This window comes from Panthera tigris, chromosome C1 (genome assembly GCF_018350195.1).
Source record: "Panthera tigris isolate Pti1 chromosome C1, P.tigris_Pti1_mat1.1, whole genome shotgun sequence".
Taxonomy (NCBI): Eukaryota; Metazoa; Chordata; class Mammalia; order Carnivora; family Felidae; genus Panthera; species Panthera tigris.
In genome coordinates this window covers 91,237,950-91,264,787 of record NC_056667.1, presented here as the reverse complement: position 1 = coordinate 91,264,787, position 26,838 = coordinate 91,237,950, and the positions used below count along the sequence as shown (strand labels likewise).

At 39.1% G+C, this 26,838-nt stretch overlaps 1 protein-coding gene and 1 non-coding gene across 2 annotated transcripts in view; both read left to right on the top strand.

Annotated features, from left to right (window-relative positions):
* The window catches only part of VAV3 (vav guanine nucleotide exchange factor 3), a 356,891-nt gene that overhangs the window by 44,093 nt on the left and 285,960 nt on the right, over window positions 1-26,838 (top strand). The window lies entirely within an intron of this gene.
* On the top strand, window positions 22,050-22,134 carry TRNAR-UCG. The gene has a single exon. It is a non-coding gene; the product is annotated as a tRNA-Arg (tRNA).

Below are 26,838 nucleotides of genomic sequence, written 5' to 3'. Positions count from 1 at the left end.
GAGAGTGCACAAGTGGGGCAGGGGCAGAGAGAGAGAGGGAGAGAGAAAGAATCTCAAGCAGGCTCTGAGCTGTCAGCAAGGAGCCCTATGTGGGGCTTGAACTCACAAATGATGAGATCGTGACCAGAGCTGAAGCCAAGAGTCGGACGCTTAACCTTCTGACCCACCTACGTGCCCCTGAACGTACTTCTGATCTGTCCCACTCTGCTGGTGCAACTAAGTTTTTCTCCTGCTGGAACTTCGTTACCAATTAGCTAGCTATTATGTCTTTCCTTCTTCTCTTCTTCATCATCATTATCATCATTATTTGTATATATGTATAAATAGACACTTAGAGTTATTTGTAAAACAACCTGGAGTCTTAAAAAATTTTAGAGAAAAAAGCTAGTTGTGATGACTGTAAACTTTTTGTTACTGCTTCCTTAATTCTATTCTGGTACTGTTGAGGATTACTGTGTATGGGCTGGTGGATAACCATGTTGACCGCATTGGGCTAGAAAACTCACAGAGCTTTATTCTGAGAACAAGATATCCTTCAATGCACTCATACAGTACTTGAATAGTAGAAAGCCCTCATCATCTTTGGGATCTATGCTTAGAAATTTATGAATACCTTTAAGGTCAAATGCATTTTCTTTTTGCCTGCCTCTGTCTCTCTCTCTGCCTGCCTCTGTCTCTCTCTCTGCCTGCCTCTGTCTCTCTCTCTGCCTGCCTCTGTCTCTCTCTCTGCCTGCCTCTGTCTCTCTCTCTGCCTGCCTCTGTCTCTCTCTCTGCCTGCCTCTGTCTCTCTCTCTGCCTGCCTCTGTCTCTCTCTCTGCCTGCCTCTGTCTCTCTCTCTGCCTGCCTCTGTCTCTCTCTCTGCCTGCCTCTGTCTCTCTCTCTGCCTGCCTCTGTCTCTCTCTCTGCCTGCCTCTGTCTCTCTCTCTGCCTGCCTCTGTCTCTCTCTCTGCCTGCCTCTGTCTCTCTCTCTGCCTGCCTCTGTCTCTCTCTCTGCCTGCCTCTGTCTCTCTCTCTGCCTGCCTCTGTCTCTCTCTCTGCCTGCCTCTGTCTCTCTCTCTGCCTGCCTCTGTCTCTCTCTCTGCCTGCCTCTGTCTCTCTCTCTGCCTGCCTCTGTCTCTCTCTCTGCCTGCCTCTGTCTCTCTCTCTGCCTGCCTCTGTCTCTCTCTCTGCCTGCCTCTGTCTCTCTCTCTGCCTGCCTCTGTCTCTCTCTCTGCCTGCCTCTCTGTCTGTCTCTCTGCCTGCCTCTCTGCCTGCCTCTGCCTGCCTCTCTGCCTGCCTCTGCCTGTCTCTCTGCCTGCCTCTGCCTGTCTCTCTGCCTGCCTCTGTCTGTCTCTCTGCCTGCCTCTCTGTCTGTCTCTCTGCCTGCCTCTCTGTCTGTCTCTCTGCCTGCCTCTCTGTCTGTCTCTCTGCCTGCCTCTCTGTCTGTCTCTCTGCCTGCCTCTCTGTCTGTCTCTCTGCCTGCCTCTCTGTCTGTCTCTCTGCCTGCCTCTCTGTCTGTCTCTCTGCCTGCCTCTCTGTCTGTCTCTCTGCCTGCCTCTCTGTCTGTCTCTCTGCCTGCCTCTCTGTCTGTCTCTCTGCCTGCCTCTCTGTCTGTCTCTCTGCCTGCCTCTCTGTCTCTCTCTCTGCCTGCCTCTCTGTCTCTCTCTCTGCCTGCCTCTCTGTCTCTCTCTCTGCCTGCCTCTCTGTCTCTCTCTCTGCCTGCCTCTCTGTCTCTCTCTCTGCCTGCCTCTCTGTCTCTCTCTCTGCCTGCCTCTCTGTCTCTCTCTCTGCCTGCCTCTCTGTCTCTCTCTGCGCCTCTCTCTGTGCCTGCCTGTCTCTCTCTCTGCCTGCCTCTCTGCCTGCCTCTCTGCCTGTCTTTCTTTCTGCCTTGTTCTCTGTCTATCCCTTTTCATTTCCTTTCCTTTTTTCCCCTTTCCTTATGAATTGAGTTCTTGCTGCAGAATAGGAAAATATTTCTCTAGTTAACTGATTAAAAGTCCTAAATGCTACAAATTATAATTATCTCCATGAGTAACAGTGAAATTTAATTTTTCTGCTCTCTGGACACAAGGAAATGCCAAAGGACCGTCAAACTGGGCGGTTGACACTGAAGCTGGCTACATCAGCATTTTAGGTCTGTGGCCTTCTGAGATTTCTCTAGGGGAACATTAGCTTGTGAAATTCATCTTACACATTTCCTTTGCTTTTGATTTGTATCACTGGATGCCAGAAGCATTTTTAAAATTATTAAATTTTAAAAACATTAAGGTTGGATTTCTGTAGACAGTATGAACCCTACAAAAAAAAAAAAAGGCTTGTGTTTGTGTTCTTGATGGGATATAATCTATTTATAGTGTTTAACCTACGAGAGAAGAGACGGTAATAGGTTAGCTTAGTGGTAGAATAAACAGGAGACTGCAGTCTTCATTCAGCCCCAGAGACAAATAAACAAGAAAGAGGCATGTCGGCTTACTGGATTCTAAGTAGAATGCCGCTGCACCAAGTGGTTTTGGTGTTTTGGAAAGTGTGGCTGAGGTTTCTCAATGTCAGCTGGAGACAAGTAGTTGAAACCACCTTTTCACAAGAGTTTGAGAGATGAAGTTCCTGAGGGTCACCCAAGCTTAGAGTTACTAGCATGTGCCTGGTGCTTTGGGAGGGACCCTGTGGTATCAGTTTAGATATCTCGTCCTTGCCCTGGAGGAGCTGGTAGATATTTTAGAAAGATAAGACTTTTAAAAAAAAAGTATTTATTTTGAGAGGGGAGAAAGAGGAAGCTCGATCTCACAAACCATGAGATTGAGACCTGAGCTGAAATGAAGAGTCAGATGCTTAACCAACTAAACCAGACACTCCTCGAAAGATAAAAGTTTAACAAAATAAGAAAAATTATAAGCCTGTGGTGCTTAGTATTAGTGATGTGAGAGATAAGAAAAGGGAGAGGGTAGTGGAGGTAGAACATTCAGAAAGATTGGCTGGGAAACTGGTTCTCAGGCAGGAGCATTTATTGATTCTTCTCTCTACAGTTTGTACAAGCAGACTAGAGTCCTGAGATCCTGTCTGTTCTCTGCATACACCTCTTAATATTCTGGGGACTTTATTTTCCAGGACCTATTGAAAAGTCAGGGGATAAGCCCTTGAGTTCCTGGTACCGGGTTGTTGGGAGAAAAAAATTTCAGTGATGTAAATTATTAAATATTAGTCACTGTCTGTCTTTGGTATTTTCTTAAGTATTTTTATTTAAAAAAATTTTTATTATATATTTTGAGAGAAAGAGAACATGAGCAGGGGAGGGGCAGAGAGAAGGAGGGATGGAGAGAATCCCAAGCAGGCTCTGCATTGTGAGTTCATGACCTGAACCCAGATCAAGTCGGATGCTTAACCAAACCAAGCCACCCAGGTGCCCCTTTCCTTATGTATTTTTATTTTTGTTTTTTGATTTCTCCATTTGTTAAGTTTATTTTGAGAGAGGAGCGAGAGAAAGAGAGCGCATACAAGTAGGGGAGGGGCAGAGAGAAGGAGAGACCAAATCCCAAGCCGGCTTCACACTATCAGCTTGAGCTCCTTGCAGGGCTTCAAGTCACAAACCAGGAGATCATGACCTGAGCCGAGATCAGGAGTCAGATGCTTAACCAATTGCGCCACCCAGGTACCCTTTATGTATATTTAAAACCTCAGGTTGTTTACCAAGAATCAGAAAAAAAACCCAATAGTTTATTTTATTTTTTTAACTGATGGATTCTCAATCTGTCCTTGAGATTGTTTCTGTGTTAAAACATTTTTTTGTGAAAATTGTAGTTTGAGGTATATTTTCAGTATGTTCCACAAATGTCATAAAGCTTTCACTCGTCATAAGAAAACAATACAAAGTATGTGATAGTTATCTTCTATCAAAGTTCTAAATTGTTGGGGCCCCAGGGTGGCTCAGTTGGTTGGGTGTCTGACTCTTGATCTTTGATCAAGAGATCAGGTCGTGATCTTGTATTAAAGGGATTGAGCCCTGTGTACACTGTGTGGTGAGCATGGAGCCTGCTTGGAATTCTCTCTCTGCCCCTCCCTGCTCACGTGCATGTGCTCTGTCCCTCTCTCTCAAAATAAACATTAAAAAAAAAAAAAAGTTCCAAGCTGTTGAGTGCTTGCCTTGCTGCCTCATCTTCTTACCTATATATCATGGCATTTGAGACATCTTATCAACATACATTTTTGTCTAAACTAGTGCTGTTTGTGGTAAAATTAGAGCATTTGTTTCTAGATAATGTAATTGAACAGAGGAACTGAAAGGGCCTGTCCAAATGTATAAGCTAAGATTATGGATAAGAGAGTATTTAAGCTCAGGCTGATAAACAGGTTTTATTTTATTCTTTCCTTGATACTAGATCTGGATTGGTTGACCATTGATAATGGAACCTGTTTGATTCTCACGTGGCCAATCTGCTAACAGTTAATTCTCCCTAGATGATAATAACATTACTTTTCTTGCTCTAGCAGCTATCTCAGTGGTGGCTTATTGTTCTCAGATTCTTGTAATAGAATATCTTCTCTTCAAAATATAATGAGGAAACTGAATGTACCCTGAATTGGACTTACATTTTATTTATTAGAACCATTTTTGAAGATTTAAAATTAGTTAAGCAGCTTTCAGAGATTAATACCACTCCTATAGTATGCTCAACATCCGTTTGCCCTTAGCAGTGTTCCTAGCATTTTTACGCTGCTAGAAAGCTCTACCTGTGTGATCCACTGTAATCTTGAATTTCTTTTTCCCCTGTGTTGAACTCCTTAACTTTGTCTGCAAGTTACTTACGTTAAGCTTATGTGTTCCATATAGCTCACAGGGAAGATAAAGCAAACTAAGGAGTATAATATACAGATAGAGATGCTAACATTAATAGGACTACAGGTAACGTTTGTGTTCTAATTTATACTTTTATTTTCAAATTTTATATGCTCGACTCATAATTCCTTTTATAATCAGAAAAAATTGTTAAAAGCCTCTATAACTAATTTTAATGAAATGTACTTTTATGTGCTACTATTGTGTTACAGAATTTGGAAGGAGAGAATTTGCTTTATTTTCGGGACAATAAGCAATTGAATGATGTGTTTGTCTGGTGTTGAATAGTCAGATTCTGCCTGGGAATTTCATAGGACTCCAGCCCTACTCTTTAGAGGCTGAAATGTTAAAATTGTCAAACTTGAGATAATAACCTTATATTAATGCTATTGCATATGTTTAAATCTACTGTGATTAAAGACCATGTATTTAATTGAGTTTGGCTTTTTGTCTGGAATCAGGGTCAGTACTGTGATCTTCAGTTATTGTCCTTCTGCTTTCTGCTTGCTGTCAGATGTCACTGCAGCAGTGCTAATCTGGGGCTTTTAATCATGTAACTTTGAGAAAACACATAGGGCCTAACATTTTATGTAGGTTGTTTTACTAAGTTCTGAAGGATGGTGTGAAGGCTTCCTTCTTAGAGTGAAATGTATGTGGTTGCTGTCCTCAGCATCCGGGAGAGGGAGCTTTGTGATTTATTTTCCTTTAAGTGTTTTCATAACTAATGATCCAGGGAGGGTATTTATTTTTGCTTGTTTATTTTCTTAACTGTGTATGGAAAGATTTAGATTTGGTGCAAGTAGGGCTTTGGAATTAAATAGGCCTGTGTGTAAATTCCACTAACTGCCGAATGGCTGTGTGATCTTGGGCATTCCTCTCAGCCTCTGCAAGCGTGTTTCCTCACCTGCGAAATGAGGATGGTCGTGCTTTCCTCGTGGGGTTGTTGTATTACATAATCTGCACAATGTGCTTAGCATAATGCCTGCACATAGTAATTGCTCAGTAAGTGCTACCAGTAATAATTGTAGGTTTAATTAATTTGGCCTTGATTACTTTTTTGCCAGTTCTTAATTTCATTATTCAAACATTCCTCCATTTATCAAACTTGATATTCAAAAGACTGTTATGGAATACTTAATGTATATATGTTTTTCCACTGATTATAAAGATTGGCTCACCATCCCACAAAGAAGATATCACAATCAGACAATGTCTATACATGACAAAGGGGCTGGTACACCTATTGCATTATGACTTTGAAAGGATTGTTTGCAGACAACTTAAGAGTTCTGTGAAGTTAACACTATAGTCTGTAATTGTGTAGTCTTGATAATCTGTTTAAAGCAGCAAGAAAAGAGATTATACCATGACTTTTCAGGAAATTTTCCACATTTTTATATAAAAATTTTAATGAATTTCCATACTTAACTGTATGTTATGGATATGGAATTTGCCCCTAATTTGTGCCAATTGGATTAATATGGTTGCAACAGATTATGTAATTTATCTTTGATGGAAATATTAAGATCTGAAAATAATTGTGACGAATATTTCCCCCTAGTCTTTGCTTACCATTATTTAACTTTTGTTGCATTTAAAATATTTTAGTGGAGTTATGAACCAACTGCTATTACAGTCTGTTAATGTAAATATTCTTATGTTTTATTTACACGACACCTGCCTTTGGAGTAGCTGAAAGAGGATGTGAAGCCATCTTCAATTACTCATTTTTTTGTTTTTGACCATCTGGAGGATAGTTTTCTATGTGTTAAATGTCCTTGGATAGACTGTTTTGGCTAAATCTTGGAAATCAAAATGGACAGGATAATAGAACCTCTCAGAATACAAAAATTCTTAAGGTGTTGCTCAGTGAAAAGGTAATAAAAGTGACTGCAATACATGAATTATTCTGAAAAGTAACTCTTTCAATAGCAAGTGGTTATTTTCCCTTTAGCCCTTTGTAGGGATATCAATTTGTAGAAGATTTTCCTGATTTTTTTTTTTTAAACAGGGTGTTTGGTACCTAATTTAAACTTTAAAAACAACTGGAGTAATTTATACAAATATCAGTTGTTATGTATAGCAAGTATTTGCTGAGGTATGTAGGGAACTTCCTTTTTTAAAAAAATTAAAAAAAAATGTATTCATTAATTTTAAAACAGAGAGACAGAGTGTGAGCGGGGGAGGGGCAGAGAGGGAGACACAGAATCTGAAGCAGGGTCCAGGCTCTGAGCTGTCAGCACAGAGCCCGACGCGGGGCTCGAACTCATGAACCCGGGGATCATGACCTGAGGTGAAGTCAACTGCTTAACTGACTGAGCCACCCAGGCGCCCCAGGAACTTCCGTCTTACACTAATTTGAGAGTATTTTTTTAGGTGTGTGGTGCAGGGAGTTGGTGTATGTTAACAAAGGCAGCACATGTTCATTTTAAAAAGCCAGAAAATGCGAACAAGAAGAAAAAGGTCATGTAGTATCTTACCTACTAGAGATTGTTTGCTTTTTTGGGTAAAACAGGAGAACCATAACCATTCTAAGTGTTTTAGCAGGGAGAGGTTTAATAGAGAGATTATACAAGGAGTGAATATTGGCCATAACTGATATTACTTGAAGGAATTTGAGAACGGCTAGCCTGTGGCTTAGCCACCTGCAGCCCCAAAGTGGAGGTTCCCTAGCTAACAGCTTTCTCCAGAAGCCACACATGTGTCCATCTAACATGTGTCCCGGCGCCTACTCACTACTGTTGGAGGAGTTTATGGCTTCTTATATCCAGCCTTTTCTTTTACAGGAGTACTTCTCATCAGCAGAGCCTAACCCAAAATGTCTTGACAAGGAATCTGGGAAATGGAGCACATTAGTTACCCATGTATCACATCGGATATGATTTTGTTAAAGAAGTATAAAGGATTTTAAACATAATTTTGCTTTCAAATTTGGATGCAACATGCAATTGGCTATAATTCTCTACAATTGTTATATATATTTGGGGCTCCCTTTATTTAAAAAATTTTTTTAGTGTATTTATTTATGTTGAGAGAGAGAGAGAGAGAGAGAGAGAGAGAGAAAGAGAAAGAGAGAGAGAGTATGAATCCCAAGCAGTCTCTGAGCTCTCAGCACAGAGCTGGATACAGGGCTCTATCCCACAAACTGTAAGATCATAACCTGAATCCAAACCAACAGTTGGATGCTTAACTGACTGAGCCACCCAGGCACCCCTGGGGATCCCTTTAGAGTAAGAACAATTTGAGTTAGAAATTGTTTTCAAATATAATTTTCATGAATGCTAATTCAAGTAATTATTGTTAAATCCCATAACATTTATGACCTTTAAAGTAAACAGTTACTAACTTCAATTTGATAATTTTCTTTTCATAATTTTGAGATCCTACCCCCTTTCCCCTCCACCAAGCCTGCTATTTTCTATAGGCTCCTGAACATCTCACTGGCCCTGGGCATTGTGTCTGTGGTTCCTAACAGCACAACTCTGTGTGTCTTTCAAGGGCAAAGACAGGGAGTATGATATGGTGGTTAAAAGCAAAATTAAATGGAAGGGTGCTATGAGGTTAAAGATTATGCTACAGTTTTATAGTATTACTAATTTGTTTCAAGCAACAATGAAAATGAAACTGCAAATGAAATCAGCGAAGTAAGTTTCAAATCTCTGCGTCATTCTTAAAGCTACGTGATCATGGGCCAGTTGCTTAGTTTTCTTTTCTGTAAAATGAGGAAAATAAGATCTTAGTTATTATGAACATCTTTTAGGTAATCCGATGTACAGCACATGATAAACTCTCAACAAAGGCCAGCTAAGTAGCTAGAGGTATGATTTCTGATCTATCATGGGACTCACTACATTTATGGGGATGTACTCTATGCCCTGCATTGTGCTGGGCTAAGGGAATGGGTCCAGTTGTGCCCTCTTGCTGCCCCAGAGGAATTGGGATGGACAGACTCTGGGAGAGCAGGTCTACTGTGGGAATCTCTAGTTGGTTGGGTGATAATGATAGCTTTCCTTTTTATGAATTATGTTTGAAGTTAGAATTCACAAAAGTGTTTTACAATGTTAATTATAGACAGAGTGTGCCAGTATCTTCTAACGGTGAATTTTCTTTGTTCCCTGAGAGCTACACTGATCTTTTTACCTCATGCCTTTGGTGGAAATGATGTAGTTCTGAGTGTGTGTGTGTGTGTGTGTGTGTGTGTGTGTGTGTGCGTGTGTGTGTGTGTGTGTGTGAGAGAGAGAGAGAGAGAGAGAGAGGGTGTTGATATCATCACGGCCTGCTGTTTGCTAATTTGAGTGCTGGGAAAGGAAAAAGGAATGTATAAGCTGTCAAGGGGAAGATACTTTAGGTGAGGAAAGAAATAATATCCAGGAAAGCTATCATTATCACTCAACCAACTAAATATTCCCACAGTAGACCTGCTTTCCTGGAGTCTCTGTCCATCCCAGTCTCTCCAGGGCAGCGAGGGCATTATGGGTAACAGTAAAGTTTAATACCTACACAGAAACTAATAGGGCTTCTCTGTCCTAGCAATAGAATAAGAGAACTTATTTTTTAACTGCAGCTCAATTGATGTACCCTTCAAATTAGGAAATTGTTAGAGTTGGCTGTGAAGTTAGGAGTGAACTCCCATATTTCAGAGAGTATTTTGTTTAAATGGCATTAACCATAAAATGAGAAGCTGTTAGTTTTGAATAGCTTGATAGGCCTGCCCGGAGGTAGAAGGCAATGGTGACAGTTGCCTTTATTTTTGAAAATTATTTTTTAAAGTTTTATTTAGAGGCAATGGGGTCTCTAGCTTGTCATGTGGGCTCTGAAAGATATCAGATTTTGCACAAATAAGAAACCTTAAATTTATATCATCTGTGTTTTGTTAAAGTGATATATAGGATGTTTGTCATTTATTCAATTTTATTTAAAAAAATATTTTCAATGTTCATTTTTGAGAGAGAGAGAAGGAGAGGGAGAGAGAATGAATATGAATGAGGGGGAGGGGTAGAGAGAGAGGGAGACACAGAATCCCAAGCAGGCTCCAGGCTCTGAGCAGTCAGCACAAAGCCTGATGCGGGGCTTGAACCCACAGACCATGAGATCATGACTTGAGCTGAAATCGGATGCTTAACTGACCAAACCACCCAGGCACCCTTAGGATGTTTGCAATTTAAATAACAGTTTTATAAATTCTGATTACAGTAATTCTTACTATAATGATCACTGAGGCTCTCCTCAGGAATGTAATGAGAAATGCTTTTAAGCAATTCCCATTGACTCTGGATACCATGCCACACACTTGGATCTTTGGTTCTGTCTGCCATTCTGTCCTCTTTTCTTTTGAGGTTGTTAAAGACAAATCAGACATTCGTTAAGGGTCCTGAGCCAGGTGCTATGTATTTAGACATGGCTTCAATCATCTTAGACAAGACTCCCCAGCTGTAGAGCTTACTTTGACATATGACCTGGCCTGCTGGCCATTTCTAACAGTAAGAAAGCAGGCCTGGGGAAGCCATCTGTGATTAAGAGGCTTTGGCTTGGTTGTGGCTTGTAGCCACAATGACAAGTCCTCGGTGTTTCTGGAAGTGGCTCTGATGAGCAGGGGTTGCTGGAAGATCTCCTTCCCAGCTTTTCTTGGGGATCATCAGTGGATCTCCTGGGAAAACACTTCATCATTGGTGCTAATACTTCAGGTAATCAGAAAATGCTGAGCAATGTCTGACCTAGGAAATATAGTTTTATGATAAAAGAAAAATCTTTTGGTAATGTCAACATTCTGATGGCCCCCTTGTCTTCAATAAACTGTTCACTTGTAGTTCAAGCAACTCTACAATACCAGCTTTTGTCCAGTGTTTACATGGTAGCTATGCTTGACTTGGAATAATCCTTAACATTTTCTTACTGGAAGGGAACACATTATTTTTCTGTTTTTTTTTTTTAAGAAATGGCTTAATTTTATTAGGAAGATTAGAGACTTTGTATCTTAGAAAGCAATATTAAAACCAGTAGCAAAACTTGATCTGAAATGAAATATGAATGATTATTTCATTAAATCAGTGGAATGGAATGAACTGAAAAATCAATGTGCCTATTAAATTACTAAATTATTAAATTTAAATTATTAAAAATCAAATATGCCTTTTAAATTATTTCCTATATCACTGTGGTGAGTATATTGGCTCAGTGGGATTGCAATCTGGGTGTCAATGTAAAGTTGCATTTATGAAAAATATTCTCAATAAACTGTTTATTTGCAATGAACAGTTATTATGGGCCTGTTAGATATAATCACATTGATGGGTAATGGGGAAGCATTGTTGTTCTAGAGTGATTTTTTTTTTCTTTTTTTAGACAGAGACAAACCAAAGACTATACCTAGAAGGAAAAATACTGCATATAAACACATGGTAGTATATGTCAGTGGTTAACTGTGTACAAACTGCAGTTAAGAGGATTTGGTGATGGCTGTGATTTGGGTAGGAACGCTTCATTGTGAAATGGTATATGAAATGAGGGTTGACCTAAGACAAGTAGAGAGGAGGAGGAATCCTATATCAGGCTGACATAGCAGATTGTATAATGCACAAGGGCACTACATTTCAAGGGTCTCATTCAAGATGGCTCATCACAGATATCACACATTTGTATGTTTATGACAATTTCAGGTAGATAGTAGTCTATCTACTCCAAATGCTTTGGTTTGTTGATGTTCCTTGAAATATCATGTAGGTTCTTAAGGCCTTTGCACTGGCTATTTATTCTGCTTGGAATGCTTGCTTCATAGATGTCCATGCGGTCAACTCCATCACCTACTTCAAGCCTTTACTTAAGATGGCACTTTAATTACAATGCTTACCCTGTCCACCTTATTTAAAATAAAAATGTCCTTTACCTGCTCCCTAATATTCCCATGATACCACATTGATTTGTAAATGTTGAATATAACGTGCAGTGATGGTGATCTGGCTCTGACGTCAGTTACCCCATTGATCCCCAGGGTTGATTTGGCTGATCTGGCTGGCTAGGCAGCTGTTCCCTTCCTCTCACTCCTCCATGTGCATCCCTCCTAAAGTTGCATGCTCTATTGAAGAGGATGACCTTCCTCTATAGAGGAGGACCATTCTTTGGTCAAGGGTATATGACTGAAGTCATGACTGAAATTGTTATTCTTGATAAAATGGAAGGCCATGGATGGAAAACTGAGGAGTGACATTTAGGAAACAAAAAGGGTAGGAGGCAGTAAGGGAAAGAGTGACACGGTAGTCAGAGGGTAGGAAGAGATCTAGGAAACAGTGCTGTCCTAAAGACCATGGAAAACGATTGTGATCCTAGTACAAAATCAAATAAGAAAAGTAATAAAAATTCAGCCATCAGATTTGGCAACTGGGAGGTCATTAGTGATTGATTTTTGTCTGTTGGATAGTGTGGATGGCATAGCGGTTGGTACAGGAAAAGAACTAGGAACATGAAGACAACACTCTTAGATTGTTCATGATGGGCACCATATCTGCTGGACATGATCTAATCACATTATATGTTTGTATTTATTTAGACTCACGTCTCTGCGTATAGTATCAATATGTCTTTAATGAAATCAGCACCTGAGCTCAGTTTTCTAGGAGATGGAAGTAAAGTATCGTGAAGAAGGAAGGGTCCCTTTTGTGGTTTGCAAAGGGCCATGTGAGCAGTGTCTACTCAGTGGCTCTGTGTGGATACAACTCCACAAGGTCTTTTTTTTTTAATTTTTTTAACGTTTATTTATTTTTGAGACAGAGAGAGACACAGCACGAATGGGGGAGGGTCAGAGAGAGAGGGAGACACAGAATCTGAAACAGACTCCAGGCTCTGAGCTGTCAGCACAGACCCGACGCGGGGCTCGAACTCATGGACCGCGAGATCATGACCTGAGCCGAAGTTGGACACGTAACCAACTGAGCCACCCAGACGCCCCTCCACAAGGTCTTATTAGAACTCTTTTTTTAAAGAAGATTTTAAAGTTTATTTTGAGAGCGAGAAAGAGCAGGCAGAGTCAGAGGGAGAGAGAGTGAGAATCTCAAGCAGGCTCTCTACCATCAGTGAAGAGCCCAATGCGGGGCTTGAACTCACAAGCTGTGAGATCATGACCTGAGCTGGAATCAAGAGTTGGATGCTTAACCGAGTCACCCAGGTTCCCTGAACTCATTTTTTTGATGTAGAAGAGGAAAGTGGTGATCTATGGCAGAAAGTTACAGGAGAACCATGTTATCTACAGGTTTTGGTGTTAAGATAGGTTAGGTGAGAAGGAGCCAAAAGCAGAGGCTAATAATGAAAATATTATAGTACCCAGCTTGCAGGGTGATGAGGGAAAGTGGAGGAATAACGTGAGACCGTTGAAAAGGCTTGACAGCATCTGGCGATGGCTTGAGTGTGACAGCAAGGGGGTCAAGAATGATTTCAAGGTCATAAAGGTGGGTAAGAGGCAACTTTTTCTTTTTTTACACAACCGTAGGTGTTGATTCTCAGGAAATGTGAGTTTCATTTTAGCCATGCTTAGTTTGAGATGGCTAGGGGAAGTTAAGCTAGGAGGTTTTTTTTACATAGTTTTTGAACAAACTAAAAGAGGAATCAGTTGTGTCTGCTTTTAGTTGATGTTATGAGATGATGGCAAAGTTACTCAGTGCTAGTAGCTTCTGTAGTATTTTAATACTTAAGGTAGCTTAAGTATTTTAAGTCCTCACTAGTCTTCACCCTGTGAGATTGGTATTGTTATTTCTGTTTGAAGATAGAGAGATTGCGTCATTTGCCTGGCATCGCACAGTTTAAAAATCATGAAGCTGGAGGTCATACTAGGGTCTGCCTGCTTCTGGAGTCCTCATCCTTATTTCAGGAGATTCCACAAATGCTAGTAAGGTGGTGGTTTTTAGTTTTAACTTTGTTGGTATCTTACTGGCCTTCTATATATAAGATTTATAATCTCATGGCAGGTGATACTATGCTTTGTATAATTTCCTAAGTATTTGGCATAATTACATAAACATTTCATTTTTCTTTTTTCTTTTTTTGGAGGTCTGAACATGTAGGACCTCAGATTACTCTAAAATATGTAGAATACAAGAGAAAATCATAACTGCCTACATATAGATCATACTGTAGAGGAAATTCATCTAAAAACCCCTGTGTTAGATTATCTAAGCAGTACTTCTGTGTATTTCAGTAGTGAAAGGGCAGGAGAGGGGATATTACCGAAAATAGATATAATTTATTCTTCCTGAATATGAAATACACATTACACAATCATCATATTTAGTCAAGTGACACACAATGGAAGGTGAGCAAAGTTATTGTAAGAGTGGGAAGTATATGGTGACAATTAACATTTCCATCTGTCACACCGATCATATAAAATATTTTGTACATTCAATCACAGATGACCTTTTTATTAATCACTTCAGAAACTTTGCTCAGAGAACTAGGTGAAGCCTTTAAAGACCCTCAGGTCAGCCAGCCTCCTTTCCTTTGGTTTGGAAGGTTAGAATTCACCTACAACAGAAGTTCTCAAACTTCCTCGATTTATGGCATGTTGAATGTGTGATTTTTTTTTTTTCCACTTTACCCCTCAGCCAAAATAACAAAGTGAAAAACCCCAGCATTTTCATTTTTAGGTAGTTAGCTGGAGACAACTTACTAGTTGTTTAAAAAGAGAATACACATAAACTGAAAGGAAAAACCAATTTTTATCTTAAATACCTGCAATTACTCTCTAATGAGATGTGCATGCCTGATGGGCACTACACAACTTCTCAAATCTTGGAATAAGATTACATATCACCACACCCTCGTTTTCTGTTCCACATTGAGGTACTGTATTTACTTTATAATCACTCATAGCAACTGCCGAATGTCCAGCTTCACAGATACATGTCTTTGAGAGGAATGTGGTATGATCTAATGTTGAAACTATACACTAATTTGAGCCAGTAGTTCATATAATACCTGACAGGTGGGAGTATTCCTGTTAATTATTATTACTATTTTTTGAAAATATAAAATCTCCTGCACTGTCCCTGTGAGTTTGCTCACCTTGGTGAGCACCTTGGTGTGTAATTTGGGATGCATAGATCAATAATCTTGCAGTAAGTAGATCACTGGAGGGAAACTGGAAATTACTTGCCTCCTGGTACTGTGTAATAACAGGTAAATTGTCAAATATAATGCCTGGGTGCTCAGCCAATATAAATTATTTTTCCCTTGTCATATCAACAGCTTTTATAGTCATATTTCCCCTCTCAGGGTTTGATTTATATTTACAGTCTAGTAATCTTTACTAAGTACAGCATCATATAATTTATTGCCAATTGTATGATTTTATTTGGTAATGACTATGTCACCCACTTACAATCTCTTCTGTAAAGCAGATGGCCTTATAAAAACTGTATGTACATAAAACATAAGCAAAGAAATACTCATTTACATAAGACTAAGTATATACTATTTTCCTGAGCGTTTAATCACACAAGAGCAACATAAATAGTTGTGTGCAATATGTAAGTCTGGTAAGTTCACAAAGGTCACATAGTCCCTAATGTGATAATTATTGTAACTTCTGTTAACTGAGTGATAGCTGTCTTCACCATGACATGGGGGAAGCTATTTCAGAAGATAGTTTTTAGGGCCCTTTGGAAAAATACAGTGTCAATCACACTGCTTATTTTACCAACTTCGTTTGTGGTTTAGAGGCAGTGATCATTCTGTAACAAGACTGCACTGCTCAAATCTGATCCTGTTCTCACATTTTAGAAACTTATCTTAACAACAGATTAGATATGGGTCTGATAGAGTATGGCCCCTTCCATATCTAGACTTGATAAGGTCTGATGTTTTATGTATATGTGGAACAGAAAATTTCTCATCTTTACCTGTTAGTAGTGAAGCCCTAAAAACAACTTCAAAACACAGCACTAATGGCTTCCAGTCATTAACACAGACATTTGCCAGAAGACTGTAGGGAATATATCAAATTTGTATATAGTGGTGGGAACATACAGCCCACTCCTACCTACTAGGCGTGATGACTTTGTGGCTACACTATGCCATGTCTTCACTTCACATACCCTCTTACTTTTCAAATGGTTGTCTAAGTATTAGAGCTTGTATGTTACGTTCAAACGGATGTCTTTCCATAAATGTTTCTTTTAAATTATTGAAAATATTAAGTGTTGAGTTACGCTTTGCTAGTGTCTAAGTAGGTTTGACTTCCTTGAAAAGTAGAGGAATTTGAGATCATTTTAGTGAGTTACAAATGCCTGCTTGATTATATAATCATGCTGAAAATGTATGAATATAGAAGAAATAGAAATCATGCTGAAAATGTATGTATACAGAAGAAATAGAAACTTTACAGAAAAGGAACTGTTTGAAAGATCTAAGGAGATTGCTGAAGAAATCAGATTTCAACCAGTAGAGATACAGATCAAAGTAAGTCTCTTTTTTTTTTTTTTTTTTTTTTTTTGCTTACCTATTCTGGGAAAAGCCAAAGAAGCCAAATAAGACTTCTGATCTGCATTCAAAACCCAACTTCACCTGTTACTTTAGTTTGGGTTTGGACAAGTTAAGTCACCTGTGTACATATGTAGACAATGGGAACGATACCTGTTTCATGGAAAGATCCTCACATTTAGATTAAGTAATAGCACAGAGGACCTCATTTAGCCCTGACACATCCTACTGCCTGAGAAAGTTCACTGAGCCAGCTCTGTCCTGTCCTTCAGAGCTCACACATGGCTCCTTATTTGTTAAGCCTTCCCTGAACTCTCACATTTTAGTTAACTGTCATCTGCTGTGCTTCCGTAGCCATGAACAAATCCCTATTAAAGTAATTACCAAATTGTACTGTAATGCTTTGTTCCTGTCTCCTCTAGCAGGGTGCACAGTCCTTGAGGAGAGAACATGTCTTATTCAATACTTTGCACAGAATTTAATAAGTTCTCAAAAATGATAGGAAGTAGACAATTTGACTAGATGGCTGCTTACCTCTATTAGCTCATGTAGAGGCTCTGTATTTTTTTTAATATATATTTTTATTTATTTATTTATTTATTTATTTATTTTTAAATATATGAAATTTATTGTCAAATTGGTTTCCATACAACACCCAGTGCTCATCCCAAAAGGTGCCCTCCTCAATACCCATCACCCACCCTCCCCTCCCTCCCACCCCCCATCAACCCTCAGTTTGTTCTGAGTTTTTAACAGTCTCTTATGCTTTGGTTCTCTCCCACTCTAACCTCTTTTTTTTTTTTTTCTTCCCCTCCCCCATGGGTTTCTGTTAAGTTTCTCAGGATCCACATAAGAGTGAAACCATATGGTATCTGTCTTTCTCTGTATGGCTTATTTCACTTAGCATCACACTCTCCAGTTCCATCCACGTTGCTACAAAAGGCCGTATTTCATTCTTTCTCATTGCCACGTAGTATTCCATTGTGTATATAAACCACAATTTCTTTATCCATTCATTAGTTGATGGACATTTAGGCTCTTTCCGTAATTTGGCTATTGTTGAGAGTGCTGCTATAAACTTAATATATTTTTTTTAACATTTATTCGTTTTTGAGAGACAGAGAGCATGAGCAGGGGAGGGGCAGAGAGAGAGGGAGACATAGAAGCAGGCTCCAGGCTCTGCGCTGTCAGCACAGAGCCAGATGTGGGGCTCAAACTCACAGACCGCGAGATCATGACCTGTGCTGAAGTTGGAAGCTTAACCTGAGACTGAGGCATCTAGGTGCCCCTAGAGTCTCTGTATTAATATGTCTAGGTGACTGTGCCCTAGACACCCTACTCTATGCTTCTCAGTGCTTCATGAAAGAAAGAGATGCTTGTATCACTCAGTTGTAGAAAATAATAATTACATTGAAAAAGGTTCTTGAGGAAACTTTTCCAACCCACCCTTCTAGGTGGAATAACCATTCAATTGTGCCTTCAGAGAACCATGTACACACTTTGCTCATCCTCCAGCATTTACTTGAACTGCCTTATTGAACTCCTATTTGTTTGTGTTTGCTTTCCTGATGGATAATAAACTCCTTGAAGGTTGGCGTTGTGTCTAGTTCATCTTTGATTTTCAGTACTCAGAGGGTATTGTGGATGGCCTAAGTGTTTCTTTTCTCAGACTGAAATGTTGATTTGTTAATTTTGTTAGGACGAAGAATCTTCCCATTGCTTAGAAGACTTAAAAATTGATCTACATTGTACATAATAGTTTAAAAGATGTTTTATGTGAGTTCCCTCCTTATGGGACACATCCAAACATAACACTTGGTTATTTATATTCATGTATAGTATATAATCTATTGCATGCACATTTTATTACATTTTATGGAAGATGTATTTCCTGGAGATGTATTTTAAATACCAACAGAACTCTCAGTACTGTGAAGTATATGAGTTGTTAAATGCAATAAAGCATAATAATCCAGGAATCTGCTGTTTCCTGTTGCCCTGCAGGGACCCTAGAGGTTGAAAGCTTTTTATTGGAAAAGTGATCTTTATGTTATTAAGGTAAACTGAAGTATTAAGTAACACTGCACTGATAGAGACTTTTGTCCACCAGGCTTGCTTTACTCAGAAGGCAAGTGCTTTTTTTCAAAGTTAAAACAGATTTATTTTTCATATTTATAGATGAAGGACGTAACGATTTAGTAATTTCTACTTAAGAGGAAAGAAATAAGATGAAATGTCACTATCCAAAAGTAGCCATTACTGAATTTGTTATGTATAGTTCTACAAATGTATACACATATATATGTGTATGTTATACATATGCATGTTTACATGCTCACACCCATCCATCCATAGTTTAGAAAATGAGGTTGTACAACAGGTACTGAGTTTCTGTCTGCTTTCTTTTTAAACTTAACAATGTCAGTGATTCTGTCATTTTTTTTTTTTTCAAACTGTGAGACATTCTTTACTCAGAAGAATCCTAAAGCCTTTCTCTAAAATCATAGGGGAATAAAACATTCTACCTAAGTAAGGGGTTCCTTACTTTTTGAACTTTCCAAAAATTTTTAATGAAAAAAATGTCAAAAATGTGGCAAACAAAAAGTGGTTCTAAGATTTTGGGTTTTATTCACCTGTGTGGGGAAAAGAGCGCAGGACCGTTTTGGCAAGTTACGGCAGTAATAACATCATATAAGATGTCTCAGTGTCTACTCTCCCCTTCATTTCATAAAGGAGAAGACCGATTCCAACACCATACATGTGGGAAGGATAGAACCTTAGAATTCCAGACAGTCATCAAGACTACACAGGGGCTCCGATCAGCTCTGAGGAACCACTGCGGTTGTACTTAGCTACTGTGCGCTATGCAGGACGCACATGCATGATGTGGTATAGGGGGCCAAATGATGGGACTTGGTCCAGGAGGAAAAAAGCCTCTGGACTTAGTGGGACTGAGGGGTCCCTGTTGCCTTCGGTGAGCCTCTCTCTTCCTCCCCTTCCTCTCTTTCCTCTTGTACTGGCTTTCTCAGCTTTCCATCTGCTCCTGTCCATCCATGTTGCTGCTTCTCCTTCTGTTGCTTTTCATATTTGCCTCTCCTGTCTTCCCTCCCTCCCCTTTTTCTGCTTTTTCTTATTCTCAAAGTTTTCCCTGCAGAGAAAAGCTGATCTCTTAAGACAATTCTGCCTACCTATGTAGTCAAGTAATGACTACAGTTTACCTATGTAGTGAAGTAATCAAAGGCATTTATTAAGCTGTTTGTTGAACACACTTATCACCATGTCTCTTTAGGCAACAGTGATGCAAAGAAAGCCGGAGTCTCCACCCTGAGGAGTTCCCCGTACAGTGGTGGTTGCTTTGGGTCTCTAGCACGTTTGGACAGCTGTCCTTCCTCCTCCCTGTTACTTAGGTCAAATATTGTTCCCTGTGTACTAATTGAATTCTTACAGTAGATTACAGATCTCTTTGGGTCAGTGTGTTTTTTTTCTCCCCTCTGACATCTGTTGACTGTGGAGCAGTGTCTTGTACAGAGTAAACTTCTTTTCCTGTCTATTTCTGGGAATGGGCTCTTTGAGGACCTGATCGATGTTTGGAGTCCAACACTTCAAACCCACAAATGGCCTAAATTATGGACCAAGTTGTAAATGCATCCAGTTTCGTCTCTAATACATAAAAAACAGTGGAGTATAGGTCTGGAAAGGTGTTCTAAACAGAATCTGACATTCCTATAGACATTAGAGATTGTATCCCTGGCTAATAATTGAATGCCAGTCTTTTTAAAAATAGGAGGATTACAAGCACCATGTAGAAAATACCTTCTTCCACACTCCTCTTTCCTTCATTCTAGTATCTTAGGCTTGGATTATGGTTAGGTTTCTTGTGGTAGATTTTGTGTTGAGGAATCAAAGGATTTTATACTAAATAGAGATTATAGGGTAGCTAATTGTGAGTAATCAGCTTAAAGTTTTAAATAATTTTTTTTTCATTGACTAAGGTTGAACAATAAAAGTAGTATACTAAATAAAGAGCCTATATCTGACATTTTAGATATCAAATTGGTAATATTGGCTACTATGCAATTATGATGAATGAGGAAAATAGTGATCCCAATGATGTTGGAAGATGGATAGTTATAGATTGGGGATGGTATTGGGGGCAACCTGGCTTGTCTTTTTCGAAAGGGTCAGTTCTTAAGGACTTGCTCAAGTAAATTCTGAGTCTAAGTGGAGAGCTTTATCAATTGATTTCTTTTTAATACTTGATTTATGTCCAGAGTGTTCTACCAAATGTAGGTTGCCTACTAATATTTTACAGAAATGGCGCTGTGGTTCTGCAGCTCTCTGGCTTCGCCAGATTGAACACTATGTGTCTGCATTGTTTTGGTGGAATCAGTTTTGCATATCTATGGCCATTGTGTGTGGGGGGAGTATGTTGCACCCCCTCTGGTAGGGAGAGTCACTTTATATGTGGAGTCCTAGGTAAAAGTGGATCCCCATTGGGGCAGGTGCTTAACATTTTTTGTCTCACCTCACTAAATACCCATCTATTCAACGGCAGTTTCCTGGTGTTACTGCTAATTGCTTCATTGATAAATTGTTATGAGCTTGACATGCACAGTAACAATAAAGCATTTTTGTATTTGTGTGATTCATGTTGACTAGATTTAAATTGTAACAGTTATGCAAAAGTGTGCAAAATCCACATGTAACTGATTTTTGAGGAAGGAGAACACATGATCAGGGTAAGATTACTAATCAAATATAAATAATTATAAAAGATTATTTTTATTATAAATCTTTCAAAAGTGCTCAGAAATCAGTCAAGGAGCTAGTCACTTAAAATTTCCTTCTCTGTGTCATAGAATGTCAAAAAGCATGATGTGGTAGGTAGAGTAGTAACTATGAAGCATAGGCTTCAGTTTGAATCCCTCTTCCTCCACTTATTGGCTATATGACCTCTGGCAAGAGTTGAACCTTTCTTTGCCTCTGTTTCTTCCTCTCTAATGTGGGATAGCTTCCTCAGGGACCTCTGTGAGTGAGTGTGTGTGTGTGTGTGTGTGTGTGTGTGTATGCACACTCTTGTGCTTAGAATAGTGCCTAACACACAGGCCTGTATAAATGTTAGTTCTACTAAATACTGTTATTCAAATTCTTGTGTTATTTTTACACAGACAAGTGATGTGAAGGAACACTTTTATAAGTACAATATAAATAGAATCTAGATGTCCACGATGGTTTCCTTCACCTTTGAGGAAATCAGGTTGACTTTAGCTCCCTTCTTTTGTCCTATAGGTAAGAGCCCAATGCTTCTGTAAGAAGTCTCTGAAGCCTTGAAGCTTATATTCTTACAGTCATGGTGGCCCCTGGTTCCAGCTCCTGCTTCCCTAGTTCTTTTGTTCTCCACATCTCAAACTGCCAGAGGCAATCAGTCCCTTCCTCTTGGTTTCTCCTTGCTCTCCCAGCCCCTCACAGTAGGTACTTGGGTTGGTGGTAGCAGACTTTATGGGAAGTTTGGGCCACAGAAGGTACAGGGGCTTGAATCATTGGTAAATAATTGGCAACACCTTTTATATTAAGCATAATATCTAATGAGCTAGAAGGCAGAGTTGACACATGATAAAGGAATTCTGAGCATGTGGTGGGCTGGGCAGTTTCAGGCAACCAGAACACCAGAGGTAGCAGTTTATTCCCTTTGCCAATGGGCATACTCAGTGGAGAAAATGTTTGATAATTGCATTAAGTTGTGAGCAAATTGAAACTTAAGATGTCTTGGGGTGCCTGGGTGGCTCAGTCGGTTGAGCGTCTGACTTCGGCTCAGGTCATGATCTCACGGTCCGTGGGTTCGAGCCCCGCGTCGGGCTCTGTGCTGACAGCTCAGAGCCTGGAGCCTGCTTCAGATTCTGTGTCTCCCTCTCTCTCTGACCCTCCCTTGTTCATGCTCTGTCTCTCTCTGTCTCAAAAATAAACATTAAAAAAAAAAAAAAAGAAACTTAAGATGTCTTTCAGCCATTGTTTTATCGCTTACAGGTAAAACACTGTAGTATTTGACATCTACCATTAAAAATATATGAATTACTACAAAAACATTTATTGTCTTTAATTTTTAATTATGTAGGGTAATAAAACCAGATCCCTTCCCCACCCAATCTCTTTCTCTCTTGGTCCCCCCCAACTCCATTTTTTGTGGGTTACCTGGCAAGATTTAGGAATAATTTAATTTTTCTGGACACTTAATTTATCATAATGACATTTCTTGTGTAATGAGATTTTGTATCACTTATTAATGAGATCTTGGCTGATTTTAATTGGGGTGTTTCAGAACTTCTACTGAAATTGCAGTTAGGAAAAAAAAATCTAAGACCTGTCTCTTAATAAATTGGTGCCTTCCATTTTTTCTCCTACATTTTCTTGAGTACTAAGAGTTGCATTTTTTGCCTAGTTTTTCAAATTCACTCTGTGTAGTGAGAGCTACTGTGATTTTTTTTTTCCCCTCAAAGTTGTCTTTGTGTGGAAGTTTAAAGGAATAAGATTTAATGTGCCATTACTTGAAATACGGGCTTTAGTGAAGATTCTAGCCTGAAATGCTAAGGAACGTCCATTTAAGATTAATTATGGAAAATGATTTGACTGTTATAATGCTTTTGAAGGAGGGGCATTGGCAGTCATTAGATTGTTGCGGCCCAAATCGGCATTCTGCGTGCGCCTTGGGTGACTCTACTTACTTACCTTCACTTATTGGCAGACTTTATTTGCTTGTGATGTGCTGTTCTTGCATGGAGATGGCTTTGACCTTCATCTCACGCCGAAGTTGTGTTATATTGTGATCCTGTGGGAACACTAATGAATGTAGCAGCCTACTTAGAAAAAAGTTGTATACAATGAGTAAGAACAATGCCATATTTGGTGCTTAATCTTTTTTATTTTGAGAGAAAGCATGCATGTGCATCTGCAAGGGAGGGGCAGAGAGGGGGAGAGAGAGAATCCCAAGCAGGTTCCATGCTGTCAGCACAGAGCCCCACTTGGTGAGGCCTTGCTTCATCTCACCAACTGTGAGATCATGACTTGAGCAGAAATTAAGAATAGGAGGCTTAACTGACTGAGCCACCCAGGTGCCCCCTGGGGCTTGATCTTTTAAAAATAGGTTCCAGGTAACCTTGCTCAAAAGAACACGTGGATTCTACAAAAGTAGATTTCATTTAAGCAAGCTCTTTTTTACCCTGTGATTTTTATTATAAAGAGGGAGATGAATAGTCTCAGGAATATGATTTCCTAGACCTATAGAAATCAAATGTTAAAAAGTAGCAAATATTTAACATTTAGTCTAGCAAAGTATTACCTGAAAATCATGTGAAATATTCTTATAGAATCTTGATGACAAAATAAGTCCCAGGATGAAATTATGGTGCCAAAATGAAAATGTTTAGTGATAGATAAATCACATGTCTGCAGAGTCAGTTATGCTGAGTATTTTCTTTGTAGAAACTTCTACTGAGCTTTGGCAACTTTGACCAAGGTTTTTACTATAAATGCGTTTTTTATTGTTGCACTTCCTGGTTTTGGTTGAAATATTTTAGTTGTTTCCATATAGAATCATCTAGAAGATCTTTTATATTAGCCAAGGTCTAGAGGGCAGATAGTACTTAGCCTAATCCTAGACCCCATATAGGCTGGTATCTGGGAAAGTGACCAATAAACCTAAGACTGAAATACTAATGCTGACATTTAAAATGGGTATAGGACAAAAAAGAGATGGAAATTATGTTACGTGATGGAAGTGTTGGGTGATGTCATTATGGTAATTGCTTTGCAATGTGTTCATGTATCAAATCAATATATTATACATCTTAAACTTATACAATGCTATGTGTTAAAATATCTGAGTGAAGCTGGCAAGAAAAATAAAACAGGTGTAGCAATGGGGAAACATCTAGGATAAGAAAAGGTTATCTTCTCCAGACTTGAGTATAGAATATAATATGAGGAAACCTAATAATTGCAATTCAGGAGAAAACATTTACTCACAAAATAATTTCATAGAATTTCTGTAATTTTTTGTTTATTTTTAAATTTTTGACAGAGAGAGAGCGTGAGTGGGGGAGGGGCAGAGAGAGAGGGAGACACAGAAGCTGAAACAGGCTCCAGGCTCTGAGCTGTCAGCACAGAGCCTGACACGGGACTTAAACTCACAAACCAAACTGAAAGATCATGACCTGAGCCGAAGTTGGATGCCAAACTGGGCATCCCAATTTTTTTTTTTTTTTTTTTTTAATGAAAGGAACACTACCAATAATTGCAGAAGGTAAAGGGCTTACAGAGCATCTATATTAAATCAGGACAGTGGTCTTCCTATGGAAAGGCTAAGTAACGAGAACTACATTTGCAAATTAGTTAAAATCATATAGCACAGCATTTAATCGGTATTAGATAAACAAAATTAAAGACCCTGATGAATGTGCACCTGGGTGGCTCAGTCTGTTAAGCATCTGGATCAGGTCATGTTCTCATGGTTTGTGAGATTGAGAGCCCTATGTTCAAGGCTCTAGGCTGACAGTGCAGACCCTGCTTAGGATTCTCCCTCTCTGCCCCTCCCTTGGCCATGTGCTCTCGCTCTCGCTCTCGCTCTCGCTCTCGCTCTCGCTCTCGCTCTCGCTCTCGCTCTCGCTCTCGCTCTCGCTCTCGCTCTCGCTCTCGCTCTCGCTCTCGCTCAAATAAATAAACTTAAAACCCTCACAAAAACCTCCACACCTGCCTTACAGACTAGAGTGGCAATAGATAAATATTGCTGAAGAACTAGCCTGTAATTGTATGTGTAGCAACAAGATAATGGTTTAAGAAATTTTGTGTTGAACTAAGAGGGTCTTCAATTTTTGGTGGAGATATGGCTTAGATGGGTGCAGATTTGGAGACTTCAGGTCTAAAGACATTAGATTTAGGGATTGCCTTTGTATTTTTCTTTGACTATCAAAATACCAATGACACTTTTCACAGAACTAGAACAAGTAATACTAAGATTTGTGTGGAACCATAAAGACCCCTAATAGTTAAAGCAATCCTGAGAAAGAAAAACAAAGCTTGGAAGTATTAGAATTTCAGATTTCAAGATATTCTACAAAGCCGTAATAATCAAACATTATGCTACTGGCACAAGAATAGGCACATAGATCAATGGAACAGAATAAAAAACCCAGCAATGAACCCATGCTTATATGGTCAATTTATGACAAAGAAGGATATACAATGGGGAAAAGACCTTCTCTTCAACAATGGTGCTGGAGAAACTTGGCTACTTTTACACCATATACAAAAATAAACTCAAAATGGGTTAAAGACCTAAATGAGACCTGAAATCATAAAAATCCTAGAAGAGAACATAGGTGGTAAGTTTGACATTGGCTGTAGCTGCATTTTTCTAGATATATCTCTTAAGGCAAGAGAAACAAAAACTATTGGGATTACATCAAAATAAAAAGCATATGTCCAGCTGAGGAAACCATCAACCTACTGAATGGGAGAGAATATTCACACATGACATATCCAATAAGAGCTTAATATCCAAAATATATAAAGAACTTATACAACCCAATACCAAAAAACCCACAAACAGTCCAATTAAAAAATGGGTACAGGACCCGAATAGACATTTTTTCAAAGAAAACCTACAGATGGCCAACAGACACATGGAAAGACACTCAACATCACTAATCATCAGGGAAATGAAAATCAAAACCACAATGAGAGATCTCCTTATACCAGTAAGAATGGCTAGTATCAAACATACAAGAAACAATAGGTGTTGGCGAGGATGTGGAGAAAAAGGAATCCTTGTGCACTGTTGGTGGGAATGCAAATTAGCACAGCCACTGTGGAACACAGTATGGAGGTTTCTCAAAACATTAAACATAGAAATACAATATGATCCAGTAATTCCACTACTTGTTATTTATTCAGATAAAAGGAAAACACTAATTTGGAAAGATACATGGACCCCTATGTTTATTTCAACATTCTTCACAAGATATGGAAGCCATATCTTACGATAGCCAAGATACGGAAGCAAACTAAGTATCCTTTGATAGATGAGTGGATAAAGAAAATTCATACACACACAGTGGAATATCACTCAGCCATAAAAAAAAAATGAAATCCTGTCGTTTGCAACAACATGGATGGATCTACAGGGTTTAACATTAAGTGAAATAAGGCTGAGAAAGACAAATAATATAGGATTTCACTAATGTGGAATCTACAACAAAACAAAAAGCAGAATCACTTGAAAATACAGAGAATTAACTGATTGTTGGCAGAGGGGAGTGAGGGGGATGGACAAAATGGGTGAAGGAGTGGGAGACAGACTTCCAGTTATGAAATGAATAAAATACAGGATTAAAAAGTAGAGCATAGGGAATGCATTCAATGATATTGTAATAATGCTGTATGGTGACAGATGGTAGTTACACTTGTGGTGAAAATAGCATAACAAATAGAGAAGTTGAATCAGGGTGTCATACACCTGAAACAAATGTAACCCTGAATGTCAACTACATTTAAATTAAAAAAATTAAAGG